The 13,626-nt window shown below is 35.4% G+C and overlaps 11 non-coding genes across 11 annotated transcripts; all 11 read right to left on the bottom strand.

Moving 5' to 3' along the window:
• Positions 1–945: 945 nt before the first annotated feature.
• Positions 946–1,027, bottom strand: TRNAS-UGA (transfer RNA serine (anticodon UGA)). Its single transcript has one exon. It is a non-coding gene; the product is annotated as a tRNA-Ser (tRNA).
• A 1,081-nt stretch (positions 1,028–2,108) lies between these two features.
• On the bottom strand, positions 2,109–2,189 carry TRNAS-UGA (transfer RNA serine (anticodon UGA)). Its single transcript has one exon. It is a non-coding gene; the product is annotated as a tRNA-Ser (tRNA).
• Positions 2,190–3,269: 1,080 nt separating this feature from the next.
• On the bottom strand, positions 3,270–3,351 carry TRNAS-UGA (transfer RNA serine (anticodon UGA)). The gene has a single exon. It is a non-coding gene; the product is annotated as a tRNA-Ser (tRNA).
• Positions 3,352–4,431: 1,080 nt separating this feature from the next.
• TRNAS-UGA (transfer RNA serine (anticodon UGA)) lies at positions 4,432–4,513 on the bottom strand. Its single transcript has one exon. It is a non-coding gene; the product is annotated as a tRNA-Ser (tRNA).
• Positions 4,514–5,593: 1,080 nt separating this feature from the next.
• Positions 5,594–5,675, bottom strand: TRNAS-UGA (transfer RNA serine (anticodon UGA)). Its single transcript has one exon. It is a non-coding gene; the product is annotated as a tRNA-Ser (tRNA).
• A 1,080-nt stretch (positions 5,676–6,755) lies between these two features.
• On the bottom strand, positions 6,756–6,836 carry TRNAS-UGA (transfer RNA serine (anticodon UGA)). The gene has a single exon. It is a non-coding gene; the product is annotated as a tRNA-Ser (tRNA).
• Positions 6,837–7,916: 1,080 nt separating this feature from the next.
• On the bottom strand, positions 7,917–7,998 carry TRNAS-UGA (transfer RNA serine (anticodon UGA)). Its single transcript has one exon. It is a non-coding gene; the product is annotated as a tRNA-Ser (tRNA).
• Positions 7,999–9,078: 1,080 nt separating this feature from the next.
• TRNAS-UGA (transfer RNA serine (anticodon UGA)) lies at positions 9,079–9,159 on the bottom strand. The gene has a single exon. It is a non-coding gene; the product is annotated as a tRNA-Ser (tRNA).
• A 1,080-nt stretch (positions 9,160–10,239) lies between these two features.
• Positions 10,240–10,321, bottom strand: TRNAS-UGA (transfer RNA serine (anticodon UGA)). Its single transcript has one exon. It is a non-coding gene; the product is annotated as a tRNA-Ser (tRNA).
• Positions 10,322–11,401: 1,080 nt separating this feature from the next.
• Positions 11,402–11,483, bottom strand: TRNAS-UGA (transfer RNA serine (anticodon UGA)). The gene has a single exon. It is a non-coding gene; the product is annotated as a tRNA-Ser (tRNA).
• Positions 11,484–12,564: 1,081 nt separating this feature from the next.
• TRNAS-UGA (transfer RNA serine (anticodon UGA)) lies at positions 12,565–12,645 on the bottom strand. The gene has a single exon. It is a non-coding gene; the product is annotated as a tRNA-Ser (tRNA).
• Between the last annotated feature and the right edge of the window lie 981 nt (positions 12,646–13,626).

Consider the following 13,626-nt stretch of genomic DNA (forward strand, 5'->3'; position numbering starts at 1 on the left):
ATGTCAAATATAGGTGTCAAGGACTTTTGATCTTGTACTAAATTAATTAGAAATCAGAGCCTTTAACATCACACCATGCCAACACTAGTGCTCATGAACTGTATTGTACATTTTACGGACATTTTATCAAATAATAATCATTTAAAATATATTAGGTTTTTCATTGGTCTATTCCACAGGTTCTCAAACTCGGTTCTCAGAACCCCACACAGAGCATGTTTTGCAGGTCTCCTCGCAGAACCACAAGTAAATAATTAGCTCCACAAGTGGACTTTTTAAAATGTGTCAGTGAGTAATTAATACACCTATGCACCTGCTTGGTTACCTGCAAAACATACACTGTGTGGGGTCCTGAGGACTGAGTTTGAGAACGTATGGTCTATTCCTTAATAAAGTTTGGAATTAAAACAACTGACACTGCACAATAAATAGTTTGTAGATTATCAGACATTATTTCTTACCTTTCATTACATCTCTACAGCTGTAAATCCAGATAGAAAGAATCTGCATGCAAAAGTTGCCACTGAGAAACATTTATACAAGGTCACAAGCATGTACATAGAATGCAGGAAGATACTGTCTGAGATTATATGGTTTAAAAAGAAGTCCATTGTAAAACAGGATATATATGTAGGTGAGCTAAGCTGAGATTGAGAACTCAATTCTTAAACATAACATGCTTTGATTCTCTTCATCTTGAATGCATTTCGTTTTTAAACCAGCTTGAAAAGCAAATGGATTTCGAGTCCATCAACTTAACCACTCGGCCACAACTACCTTAATGTTGTTTCACTGACAAGCTGTGTGCAAAATCAATGTTTTCCTTTTTTGGTAGCTTTTACAGTAAGTTAAACTTTGGGAAATGTAAAAGCTACTTTAGCTTCACGGAAAATAAAGTTATCAAGGACAAATGAGCTTAGCTTTCTACATGCATAAAAAGCAGCACGTAGCTGGCAGGATTTGAACTTGCGCGGGGTAACCCCAATGGATTTCAAGTCCATCGCCTTAACCACTCGGCCACAACTACCTGACCTCAATTGGATGGTGCTACTTGGAAATCAAAACATTTTTCCTGTTGGCAGAAATATCTGATACATTTTATTTTAATTTGCTTCAATATTAATATGTAAACTTTGTGAAATATAATAGCTAGTATAGTTTAATGTCAAATATAGGTGTCAAGGACTTTTGATCTTGTACTAAATTAATTAGAAATCAGAGCCTTTAACATCACACCATGCCAACACTAGTGCTCATGAACTGTATTGTACATTTTACGGACATTTTATCAAATAATAATCATTTAAAATATATTAGGTTTTTCATTGGTCTATTCCACAGGTTCTCAAACTCGGTTCTCAGAACCCCACACAGTGCATGTTTTGTAGGTCTCCTCGCAGAACCACAAGTAAATAATTAGCTCCACAAGTGGACTTTTTAAAATGTGTCAGTGAGTAATTAATACACCTATGCACCTGCTGGGTTACCTGCAAAACATACACTGTGTGGGGTCCTGAGGACTGAGTTTGAGAATTTATGGTCTATTCCTTAATAAAGTTTGGAATTATAACAACTGACACTGCACAATTAATAGTTTGTTGATTACCAGACATTTGTTCTTACCTTTCATTATATCTCTACAGCTGTAAGTCCAGATAGAAAGAATCTGCATGCAAAAGTTGCCACTGAGAAACATTTATACAAGGTCACAAGCATGTACATAGAATGCAGGAAGATACTGTCTGAGATTATATGGTTTAAAAAGAAGTCCATTGTAAAACAGGATATATATGTAGGTGAGCTAAGCTGAGATTGAGAACTCAATTCTTAAACATAACATGCTTTGATTCTCTTCATCTTGAATGCATTTCGTTTTTAAACCAGCTTGAAAAGCAAATGGATTTTGAGTCCATCACCTTAACCACTCGGCCACAACTACCTTAATGTTGTTTCACTGACAAGCTGTGTGCAAAATCAATGTTTTCCTATTTTTGGTAGCTTTTACAGTAAGTTATACTTTGGGAAATGTAAAAGCTACTTTAGTTTCATGGAAAATAAAGTTATCAAGGACAAATGAGCTTAGCTTTCTACATGCATGAAAAGCAGTACGTAGCTGTCAGGATATGAACCTGGGCGGGAAACCCCAATAGATTTCAAGTCCATCGCCTTAACCACTCGGCCACAACTACCTGACCTCAATTGGATGGTGCTACTTGGAAATCAAAACATTTTTCCTGTTGGCAGAAATATCTGATACATTTTATTTTAATTTGCTTCAATATTAATATGTAAACTTTGTGAAATATAATAGCTAGTATAGTTTAATGTCAAATATAGGTGTCAAGGACTTTTGATCTTGTACTAAATTAATTAGAAATCAGAGCCTTTAACATCACACCATGCCAACACTAGTGCTCATGAACTGTATTGTACATTTTACGGACATTTTATCAAATAATAATCATTTAAAATATATTAGGTTTTTCATTGGTCTATTCCACAGGTTCTCAAACTCGGTTCTCAGAACCCCACACAGTGCATGTTTTGCAGGTCTCCTCGCAGAACCACAAGTAAATAATTAGCTCCACAAGTGGACTTTTTAAAATGTGTCAGTGAGTAATTAATACACCTATGCACCTGCTTGGTTACCTGCAAAACATACACTGTGTAGGGTCCTGAGGACTGAGTTTGAGAACTTATGGTCTATTCCTTAATAAAGTTTGGAATTAAAACAACTGACACTGCACAATAAATAGTTTGTAGATTATCAGACATTATTTCTTACCTTTCATTACATCTCTACAGCTGTAAATCCAGATAGAAAGAATCTGCATGCAAAAGTTGCCACTGAGAAACATTTATACAAGGTCACAAGCATGTACATAGAATGCAGGAAGATACTGTCTGAGATTATATGGTTTAAAAAGAAGTCCATTGTAAAACAGGATATATATGTAGGTGAGCTAAGCTGAGATTGAGAACTCAATTCTTAAACATAACATGCTTTGATTCTCTTCATCTTGAATGCATTTCGTTTTTAAACCAGCTTGAAAAGCAAATGGATTTTGAGTCCATCACCTTAACCACTCGGCCACAACCACCTTAATGTTGTTTCACTGACAAGCTGTGTGCAAAATCAATGTTTTCCTTTTTTGGTAGCTTTTACAGTAAGTTAAACTTTGGGAAATGTAAAAGCTACTTTAGTTTCATGGAAAATAAAGTTATCAAGAACAAATGAGCTTAGCTTTCTACATGCATAAAAAGCAGTACATAGCTGGCAGGATTTGAACCTGCGCGGGGAAACCCCAATGGATTTCAAGTCCATCGCCTTAACCACTCGGACACAACTACCTGACCTCAATTGGATGGTGCTACTTGGAAATCAAAACATTTTTCCTGTTGGCAGAAATATCTGATACATTTTCTTTTAATTTGCTTCCATATTAATATGTAAACTTTGTGAAATATAATAGCTAGTATAGTTTAATGTCAAATATAGGTGTCAAGGACTTTTGATCTTGTACTAAATTAATTAGAAATCAGAGCCTTTAACATCACACCATGCCAACACTAGTGCTCATGAACTGTATTGTGCATTTTACGGACATTTTATCAAATCATAATCATTTAAAATATATTAGGTTTTTCATTGGTCTATTCCACAGGTTCTCAAACTCGGTTCTCAGAACCCCACACAGTGCATGTTTTGCAGGTCTCCTCGCAGAACCACAAGTAAATAATTAGCTCCACAAGTGGACTTTTTAAAATGTGTCAGTGAGTAATTAATACACCTATGCACCTGCTGGGTTACCTGCAAAACATACACTGTGTGGGGTCCTGAGGACTGAGTTTGAGAACTTATGGTCTATTCCTTAATAAAGTTTGGAATTATAACAACTGACACTGCACAATTAATAGTTTGTTGATTACCAGACATTATTTCTTACCTTTCATTACATCTCTACAGCTGTAAGTCCAGATAGAAAGAATCTGCATGCATAAGTTGCCACTGGGAAACATTTATACAAGGTCACAAGCATGTACATAGAATGCAGGAAGACACTGTCTGAGATTATATGGTTTAAAAAGAAGTCCATTGTAAAACAGGATATATATGTAGGTGAGCTAAACTGAGATTGAGAACTCAATTCTTAAACATAACATGCTTTGATTCTCTTCATCTTGAATGCATTTCGTTTTTAAACCAGCTTGAAAAGCAAATGGATTTTGAGTCCATCACCTTAACCACTCGGCCACAACTACCTTAATGTTGTTTCACTGACAAGCTGTGTGCAAAATCAATGTTTTCCTTTTTTGGTAGCTTTTACAGTAAGTTAAACTTTGGGAAATGTAAAAGCTACTTTAGTTTCATGGAAAATAAAGTTATCAAGAACAAATGAGCTTAGCTTTCTACATGCATAAAAAGCAGTACATAGCTGGCAAGATTTGAACCTGCGCGGGGAAACCCCAATGGATTTCAAGTCCATCGCCTTAACCATTCAGACACAACTACCTGACCTCAATTGGATGGTGCTACTTGGAAATCAAAACATTTTTCCTGTTGGCAGAAATATCTGATACATTTTATTTTAATTTGCTTCAATATTAATATGTAAACTTTGTGAAATATAATAGCTAGTATAGTTTAATGTCAAATATAGGTGTCAAGGACTTTTGATATTGTACTAAATTAATTAGAAATCAGAGCCTTTAACATCACACCATGCCAACACTAGTGCTCATGAACTGTATTGTACATTTTACGGACATTTTATCAAATAATAATCATTTAAAATATATTAGGTTTTTCATTGGTCTATTCCACAGGTTCTCAAACTCGGTTCTCAGAACCCCACACAGTGCATGTTTTGCAGGTCTCAGCGCAGAACCACGAGTAAATAATTAGCTCCACAAGTGGACTTTTTAAAATGTGTCAATGAGTAATTAATACACCTATGCACCTGCTGGGTTACCTGCAAAACATACACTGTGTGGGGTCCTGAGGACTGAGTTTGAGAACTTATGGTCTATTCCTTAATAAAGTTTGGAATTATAACAACTGACACTGCACAATTAATAGTTTGTTGATTACCAGACATTATTTCTTACCTTTCATTACATCTCTACAGGTGTAAGTCCAGATAGAAAGAATCTGCATGCATAAGTTGCCACTGGGAAACATTTATACAAGGTCACAAGCATGTACATAGAATGCAGGAAGACACTGTCTGAGATTATATGGTTTAAAAAGAAGTCCATTGTAAAACAGGATATATATGTAGGTGAGCTAAGCTGAGATTGAGAACTCAATTCTTAAACATAACATGCTTTGATTCTCTTCATCTTGAATGCATTTCGTTTTTAAACCAGCTTGAAAAGCAAATGGATTTTGAGTCCATCACCTTAACCACTCGGCCACAACTACCTTAATGTTGTTTCATTGACAAGCTGTGTGCAAAATCAATGTTTTTCTTTTTTGGTAGCTTTTACAGTAAGTTAAACTTTGGGAAATGTAAAAGCTACTTTAGTTTCACGGAAAATAAAGTTATCAAGGACAAATGAGCTTAGCTTTCTACATGCATAAAAAGCAGCACGTAGCTGGCAGGATTTGAACTTGCGCGGGGTAACCCCAATGGATTTCAAGTCCATCGCCTTAACCACTCGGCCACAACTACCTGACCTCAATTGGATGGTGCTACTTGGAAATCAAAACATTTTTCCTGTTGGCAGAAATATCTGATACATTTTATTTTAATTTGCTTCAATATTAATATGTAAACTTTGTGAAATATAATAGCTAGTATAGTTTAATGTCAAATATAGGTGTCAAGGACTTTTGATCTTGTTCTAAATTAATTAGAAATCAGAGCCTTTAACATCACACCATGCCAACACTAGTGCTCATGAACTGTATTGTACATTTTACGGACATTTTATCAAATAATAATCATTTAAAATATATTAGGTTTTTCATTGGTCTATTCCACAGGTTCTCAAACTCGGTTCTCAGAACCCCACACAGTGCATGTTTTGTAGGTCTCCTCGCAGAACCACAAGTAAATAATTAGTTCCACAAGTGGACTTTTTAAAATGTGTCAGTGAGTAATTAATACACATATGCACCTGCTGGGTTACCTGCAAAACATACACTGTGTGGGGTCCTGAGGACTGAGTTTGAGAATTTATGGTCTATTCCTTAATAAAGTTTGGAATTATAACAACTGACACTGCACAATTAATAGTTTGTTGATTACCAGACATTATTTCTTACCTTTCATTATATCTCTACAGCTGTAAGTCCAGATAGAAAGAATCTGCATGCAAAAGTTGCCACTGAGAAACATTTATACAAGGTCACAAGCATGTACATAGAATGCAGGAAGATACTGTCTGAGATTATATGGTTTAAAAAGAAGTCCATTGTAAAACAGGATATATATGTAGGTGAGCTAAGCTGAGATTGAGAACTCAATTCTTAAACATAACATGCTTTGATTCTCTTCATCTTGAATGCATTTCGTTTTTAAACCAGCTTGAAAAGCAAATGGATTTTGAGTCCATCACCTTAACCACTCGGCCACAACTACCTTAATGTTGTTTCACTGACAAGCTGTGTGCAAAATCAATGTTTTCCTTTTTTGGTAGCTTTTACAGTAAGTTATACTTTGGGAAATGTAAAAGCTACTTTAGTTTCATGGAAAATAAAGTTATCAAGGACAAATGAGCTTAGCTTTCTACATGCATAAAAAGCAGTACGTAGCTGGCAGGATTTGAACCTGCGCGGGAAACCCCAATGGATTTCAAGTCCATCACCTTAACCACTCGGCCACAACTACCTGACCTCAATTGGATGGTGCTACTTGGAAATCAAAACATTTTTCCTGTTGGCAGAAATATCTGATACATTTTATTTTAATTTGCTTCAATATTAATATGTAAACTTTGTAAAATATAATAGCTAGTATAGTTTAATGTCAAATATAGGTGTCAAGGACTTTTGATCTTGTACTAAATTAATTAGAAATCAGAGCCTTTAACATCACACCATGCCAACACTAGTGCTCATGAACTGTATTGTACATTTTACGGACATTTTATCAAATAATAATCATTTAAAATATATTAAGTTTTTCATTGGTCTATTCCACAGGTTCTCAAACTCGGTTCTCAGAACCCCACACAGTGCATGTTTTGCAGGTCTCAGCGCAGAACCACAAGTAAATAATTAGCTCCACAAGTGGACTTTTTAAAATATGTCAGTGAGTAATTAATACACATATGCACCTGCTGGGTTACCTGCAAAACATACACTGTGTGGGGTCCTGAGGACTGAGTTTGAGAACTTATGGTCTATTCCTTAATAAAGTTTGGAATTATAACAACTGACACTGCACAATTAATAGTTTGTTGATTACCAGACATTATTTCTTACCTTTCATTACATCTCTACAGCTGTAAGTCCAGATAGAAAGAATCTGCATGCATAAGTTGCCACTGGGAAACATTTATACAAGGTCACAAGCATGTACATAGAATGCAGGAAGACACTGTCTGAGATTATATGGTTTAAAAAGAAGTCCATTGTAAAACAGGATATATATGTAGGTGAGCTAAGCTGAGATTGAGAACTCAATTCTTAAACATAACATGCTTTGATTCTCTTCGTCTTGAATGCATTTCGTTTTTAAACCAGCTTGAAAAGCAAATGGATTTTGAGTCCATCACCTTAACCACTCGGCCACAACTACCTTAATGTTGTTTCATTGACAAGCTGTGTGCAAAATCAATGTTTTTCTTTTTTGGTAGCTTTTACAGTAAGTTAAACTTTGGGAAATGTAAAAGCTACTTTAGTTTCACGGAAAATAAAGTTATCAAGGACAAATGAGCTTAGCTTTCTACATGCATAAAAAGCAGCACGTAGCTGTCAGGATTTGAACTTGCGCAGGGTAACCCCAATGGATTTCAAGTCCATCGCCTTAACCACTCGGCCACAACTACCTGACCTCAATTGGATGGTGCTACTTGGAAATCAAAACATTTTTCCTGTTGGCAGAAATATCTGATACATTTTATTTTAATTTGCTTCAATATTAATATGTAAACTTTGTGAAATATAATAGCTAGTATAGTTTAATGTCAAATATAGGTGTCAAGGACTTTTGATCTTGTACTAAATTAATTAGAAATCAGAGCCTTTAACATCACACCATGCCAACACTAGTGCTCATGAACTGTATTGTACATTTTACGGACATTTTATCAAATAATAATCATTTAAAATATATTAGGTTTTTCATTGGTCTATTCCACAGGTTCTCAAACTCGGTTCTCAGAACCCCACACAGTGCATGTTTTGTAGGTCTCCTCGCAGAACCACAAGTAAATAATTAGCTCCACAAGTGGACTTTTTAAAATGTGTCAGTGAGTAATTAATACACCTATGCACCTGCTGGGTTACCTGCAAAACATACACTGTGTGGGGTCCTGAGGACTGAGTTTGAGAATTTATGGTCTATTCCTTAATAAAGTTTGGAATTATAACAACTGACACTGCACAATTAATAGTTTGTTGATTACCAGACATTTGTTCTTACCTTTCATTATATCTCTACAGCTGTAAGTCCAGATAGAAAGAATCTGCATGCAAAAGTTGCCACTGAGAAACATTTATACAAGGTCACAAGCATGTACATAGAATGCAGGAAGATACTGTCTGAGATTATATGGTTTAAAAAGAAGTCCATTGTAAAACAGGATATATATGTAGGTGAGCTAAGCTGAGATTGAGAACTCAATTCTTAAACATAACATGCTTTGATTCTCTTCATCTTGAATGCATTTCGTTTTCAAACCAGCTTGAAAAGCAAATGGATTTGGAGTCCATCACCTTAACCACTCGGCCACAACTACCTTAATGTTGTTTCACTGACAAGCTGTGTGCAAAATCAATGTTTTCCTTTTTTGGTAGCTTTTACAGTAAGTTAGACTTTGGGAAATGTAAAAGCTACTTTAGTTTCATGGAAAATAAAGTTATCAAAGACAAATGAGCTTAGCTTTCTACATGCATGAAAAGCAGTACGTAGCTGTCAGGATTTGAACCTGGGCGGGAAACCCCTATAGATTTCAAGTCCATCGCCTTAACCACTCGGCCACAACTACCTGACCTCAATTGGATGGTGCTACTTGGAAATCAAAACATTTTTCCTGTTGGCAGAAATATCTGATACATTTTATTTTAATTTGCTTCAATATTAATATGTAAACTTTGTGAAATATAATAGCTAGTATAGTTTAATGTCAAATATAGGTGTCAAGGACTTTTGATCTTGTACTAAATTAATTAGAAATCAGAGCCTTTAACATCACACCATGCCAACACTAGTGCTCATGAACTGTATTGTACATTTTACGGACATTTTATCAAATAATAATCATTTAAAATATATTAGGTTTTTCATTGGTCTATTCCACAGGTTCTCAAACTCGGTTCTCAGAACCCCACACAGTGCATGTTTTGCAGGTCTCCTCGCAGAACCACAAGTAAATAATTAGCTCCACAAGTGGACTTTTTAAAATGTGTCAGTGAGTAATTAATACACCTATGCACCAGCTTGGTTACCTGCAAAACATACACTGTGTGGGGTCCTGAGGACTGAGTTTGAGAACTTATGGTCTATTCCTTAATAAAGTTTGGAATTAAAACAACTGACACTGCACAATTAATAGTTTGTAGATTATCAGACATTATTTCTTACCTTTCATTACATCTCTACAGCTGTAAATCCAGATAGAAAGAATCTGCATGCAAAAGTTGCCACTGAGAAACATTTATACAAGGTCACAAGCATGTACATAGAATGCAGGAAGATACTGTCTGAGATTATATGGTTTAAAAAGAAGTCCATTGTAAAACAGGATATATATGTAGGTGAGCTAAGCTGAGATTGAGAACTCAATTCTTAAACATAACATGCTTTGATTCTCTTCATCTTGAATGCATTTCGTTTTTAAACCAGCTTGAAAAGCAAATGGATTTCGAGTCCATCAACTTAACCACTCGGCCACAACTACCTTAATGTTGTTTCACTGACAAGCTGTGTGCAAAATTAATGTTTTCCTTTTTTGGTAGCTTTTACAGTAAGTTAAACTTTGGGAAATGTAAAAGCTACTTTAGTTTCATGGAAAATAAAGTTATCAAAGACAAATGAGCTTAGCTTTCTACATGCATAAAAAGCAGTACGTAGCTGGCAGGATTTGAACTTGCGCGGGGAAACCCCAATGGATTTCAAGTCCATCGCCTTAACCACTCGGCCACAACTACCTGACCTCAATTGGATGGTGCTACTTGGAAATCAAAACATTTTTCCTGGTGGCAGAAATATCTGATACATTTTATTTTAATTTGCTTCAATATTAATATGTAAACTTTGTGAAATATAATAGCTAGTATAGTTTAATGTCAAATATAGGTGTCAAGGACTTTTGATCTTGTACTAAATTAATTAGAAATCAGAGCCTTTAACATCACACCATGCCAACACTAGTGCTCATGAACTGTATTGTACATTTTACGGACATTTTATCAAATAATAATCATTTAAAATATATTAGGTTTTTCATTGGTCTATTCCACAGGTTCTCAAACTCGGTTCTCAGAACCCCACACAGAGCATGTTTTGCAGGTCTCCTCGCAGAACCACAAGTAAATAATTAGCTCCACAAGTGGACTTTTTAAAATGTGTCAGTGAGTAATTAATACACCTATGCACCTGCTTGGTTACCTGCAAAACATACACTGTGTGGGGTCCTGAGGACTGAGTTTGAGAACGTATGGTCTATTCCTTAATAAAGTTTGGAATTAAAACAACTGACACTGCACAATAAATAGTTTGTAGATTATCAGACATTATTTCTTACCTTTCATTACATCTCTACAGCTGTAAATCCAGATAGAAAGAATCTGCATGCAAAAGTTGCCACTGAGAAACATTTATACAAGGTCACAAGCATGTACATAGAATGCAGGAAGATACTGTCTGAGATTATATGGTTTAAAAAGAAGTCCATTGTAAAACAGGATATATATGTAGGTGAGCTAAGCTGAGATTGAGAACTCAATTCTTAAACATAACATGCTTTGATTCTCTTCATCTTGAATGCATTTCGTTTTTAAACCAGCTTGAAAAGCAAATGGATTTCGAGTCCATCAACTTAACCACTCGGCCACAACTACCTTAATGTTGTTTCACTGACAAGCTGTGTGCAAAATCAATGTTTTCCTTTTTTGGTAGCTTTTACAGTAAGTTAAACTTTGGGAAATGTAAAAGCTACTTTAGCTTCACGGAAAATAAAGTTATCAAGGACAAATGAGCTTAGCTTTCTACATGCATAAAAAGCAGCACGTAGCTGGCAGGATTTGAACTTGCGCGGGGTAACCCCAATGGATTTCAAGTCCATCGCCTTAACCACTCGGCCACAACTACCTGACCTCAATTGGATGGTGCTACTTGGAAATCAAAACATTTTTCCTGTTGGCAGAAATATCTGATACATTTTATTTTAATTTGCTTCAATATTAATATGTAAACTTTGTGAAATATAATAGCTAGTATAGTTTAATGTCAAATATAGGTGTCAAGGACTTTTGATCTTGTACTAAATTAATTAGAAATCAGAGCCTTTAACATCACACCATGCCAACACTAGTGCTCATGAACTGTATTGTACATTTTACGGACATTTTATCAAATAATAATCATTTAAAATATATTAGGTTTTTCATTGGTCTATTCCACAGGTTCTCAAACTCGGTTCTCAGAACCCCACACAGTGCATGTTTTGTAGGTCTCCTCGCAGAACCACAAGTAAATAATTAGCTCCACAAGTGGACTTTTTAAAATGTGTCAGTGAGTAATTAATACACCTATGCACCTGCTGGGTTACCTGCAAAACATACACTGTGTGGGGTCCTGAGGACTGAGTTTGAGAATTTATGGTCTATTCCTTAATAAAGTTTGGAATTATAACAACTGACACTGCACAATTAATAGTTTGTTGATTACCAGACATTTGTTCTTACCTTTCATTATATCTCTACAGCTGTAAGTCCAGATAGAAAGAATCTGCATGCAAAAGTTGCCACTGAGAAACATTTATACAAGGTCACAAGCATGTACATAGAATGCAGGAAGATACTGTCTGAGATTATATGGTTTAAAAAGAAGTCCATTGTAAAACAGGATATATATGTAGGTGAGCTAAGCTGAGATTGAGAACTCAATTCTTAAACATAACATGCTTTGATTCTCTTCATCTTGAATGCATTTCGTTTTTAAACCAGCTTGAAAAGCAAATGGATTTTGAGTCCATCACCTTAACCACTCGGCCACAACTACCTTAATGTTGTTTCACTGACAAGCTGTGTGCAAAATCAATGTTTTCCTATTTTTGGTAGCTTTTACAGTAAGTTATACTTTGGGAAATGTAAAAGCTACTTTAGTTTCATGGAAAATAAAGTTATCAAGGACAAATGAGCTTAGCTTTCTACATGCATGAAAAGCAGTACGTAGCTGTCAGGATATGAACCTGGGCGGGAAACCCCAATAGATTTCAAGTCCATCGCCTTAACCACTCGGCCACAACTACCTGACCTCAATTGGATGGTGCTACTTGGAAATCAAAACATTTTTCCTGTTGGCAGAAATATCTGATACATTTTATTTTAATTTGCTTCAATATTAATATGTAAACTTTGTGAAATATAATAGCTAGTATAGTTTAATGTCAAATATAGGTGTCAAGGACTTTTGATCTTGTACTAAATTAATTAGAAATCAGAGCCTTTAACATCACACCATGCCAACACTAGTGCTCATGAACTGTATTGTACATTTTACGGACATTTTATCAAATAATAATCATTTAAAATATATTAGGTTTTTCATTGGTCTATTCCACAGGTTCTCAAACTCGGTTCTCAGAACCCCACACAGTGCATGTTTTGCAGGTCTCCTCGCAGAACCACAAGTAAATAATTAGCTCCACAAGTGGACTTTTTAAAATGTGTCAGTGAGTAATTAATACACCTATGCACCTGCTTGGTTACCTGCAAAACATACACTGTGTAGGGTCCTGAGGACTGAGTTTGAGAACTTATGGTCTATTCCTTAATAAAGTTTGGAATTAAAACAACTGACACTGCACAATAAATAGTTTGTAGATTATCAGACATTATTTCTTACCTTTCATTACATCTCTACAGCTGTAAATCCAGATAGAAAGAATCTGCATGCAAAAGTTGCCACTGAGAAACATTTATACAAGGTCACAAGCATGTACATAGAATGCAGGAAGATACTGTCTGAGATTATATGGTTTAAAAAGAAGTCCATTGTAAAACAGGATATATATGTAGGTGAGCTAAGCTGAGATTGAGAACTCAATTCTTAAACATAACATGCTTTGATTCTCTTCATCTTGAATGCATTTCGTTTTTAAACCAGCTTGAAAAGCAAATGGATTTCGAGTCCATCACCTTAACCACTCGGCAACAACTACCTTAATGTTGTTTCATTGACAAGCTGTGTGCAAAATCAATGTTTTTCTTTTTTGGTAGCTTTTACAGTA

Source organism: Pseudophryne corroboree, chromosome 11, assembly GCF_028390025.1.
Source record: "Pseudophryne corroboree isolate aPseCor3 chromosome 11, aPseCor3.hap2, whole genome shotgun sequence".
Classification (NCBI taxonomy): Eukaryota; Metazoa; Chordata; class Amphibia; order Anura; family Myobatrachidae; genus Pseudophryne; species Pseudophryne corroboree.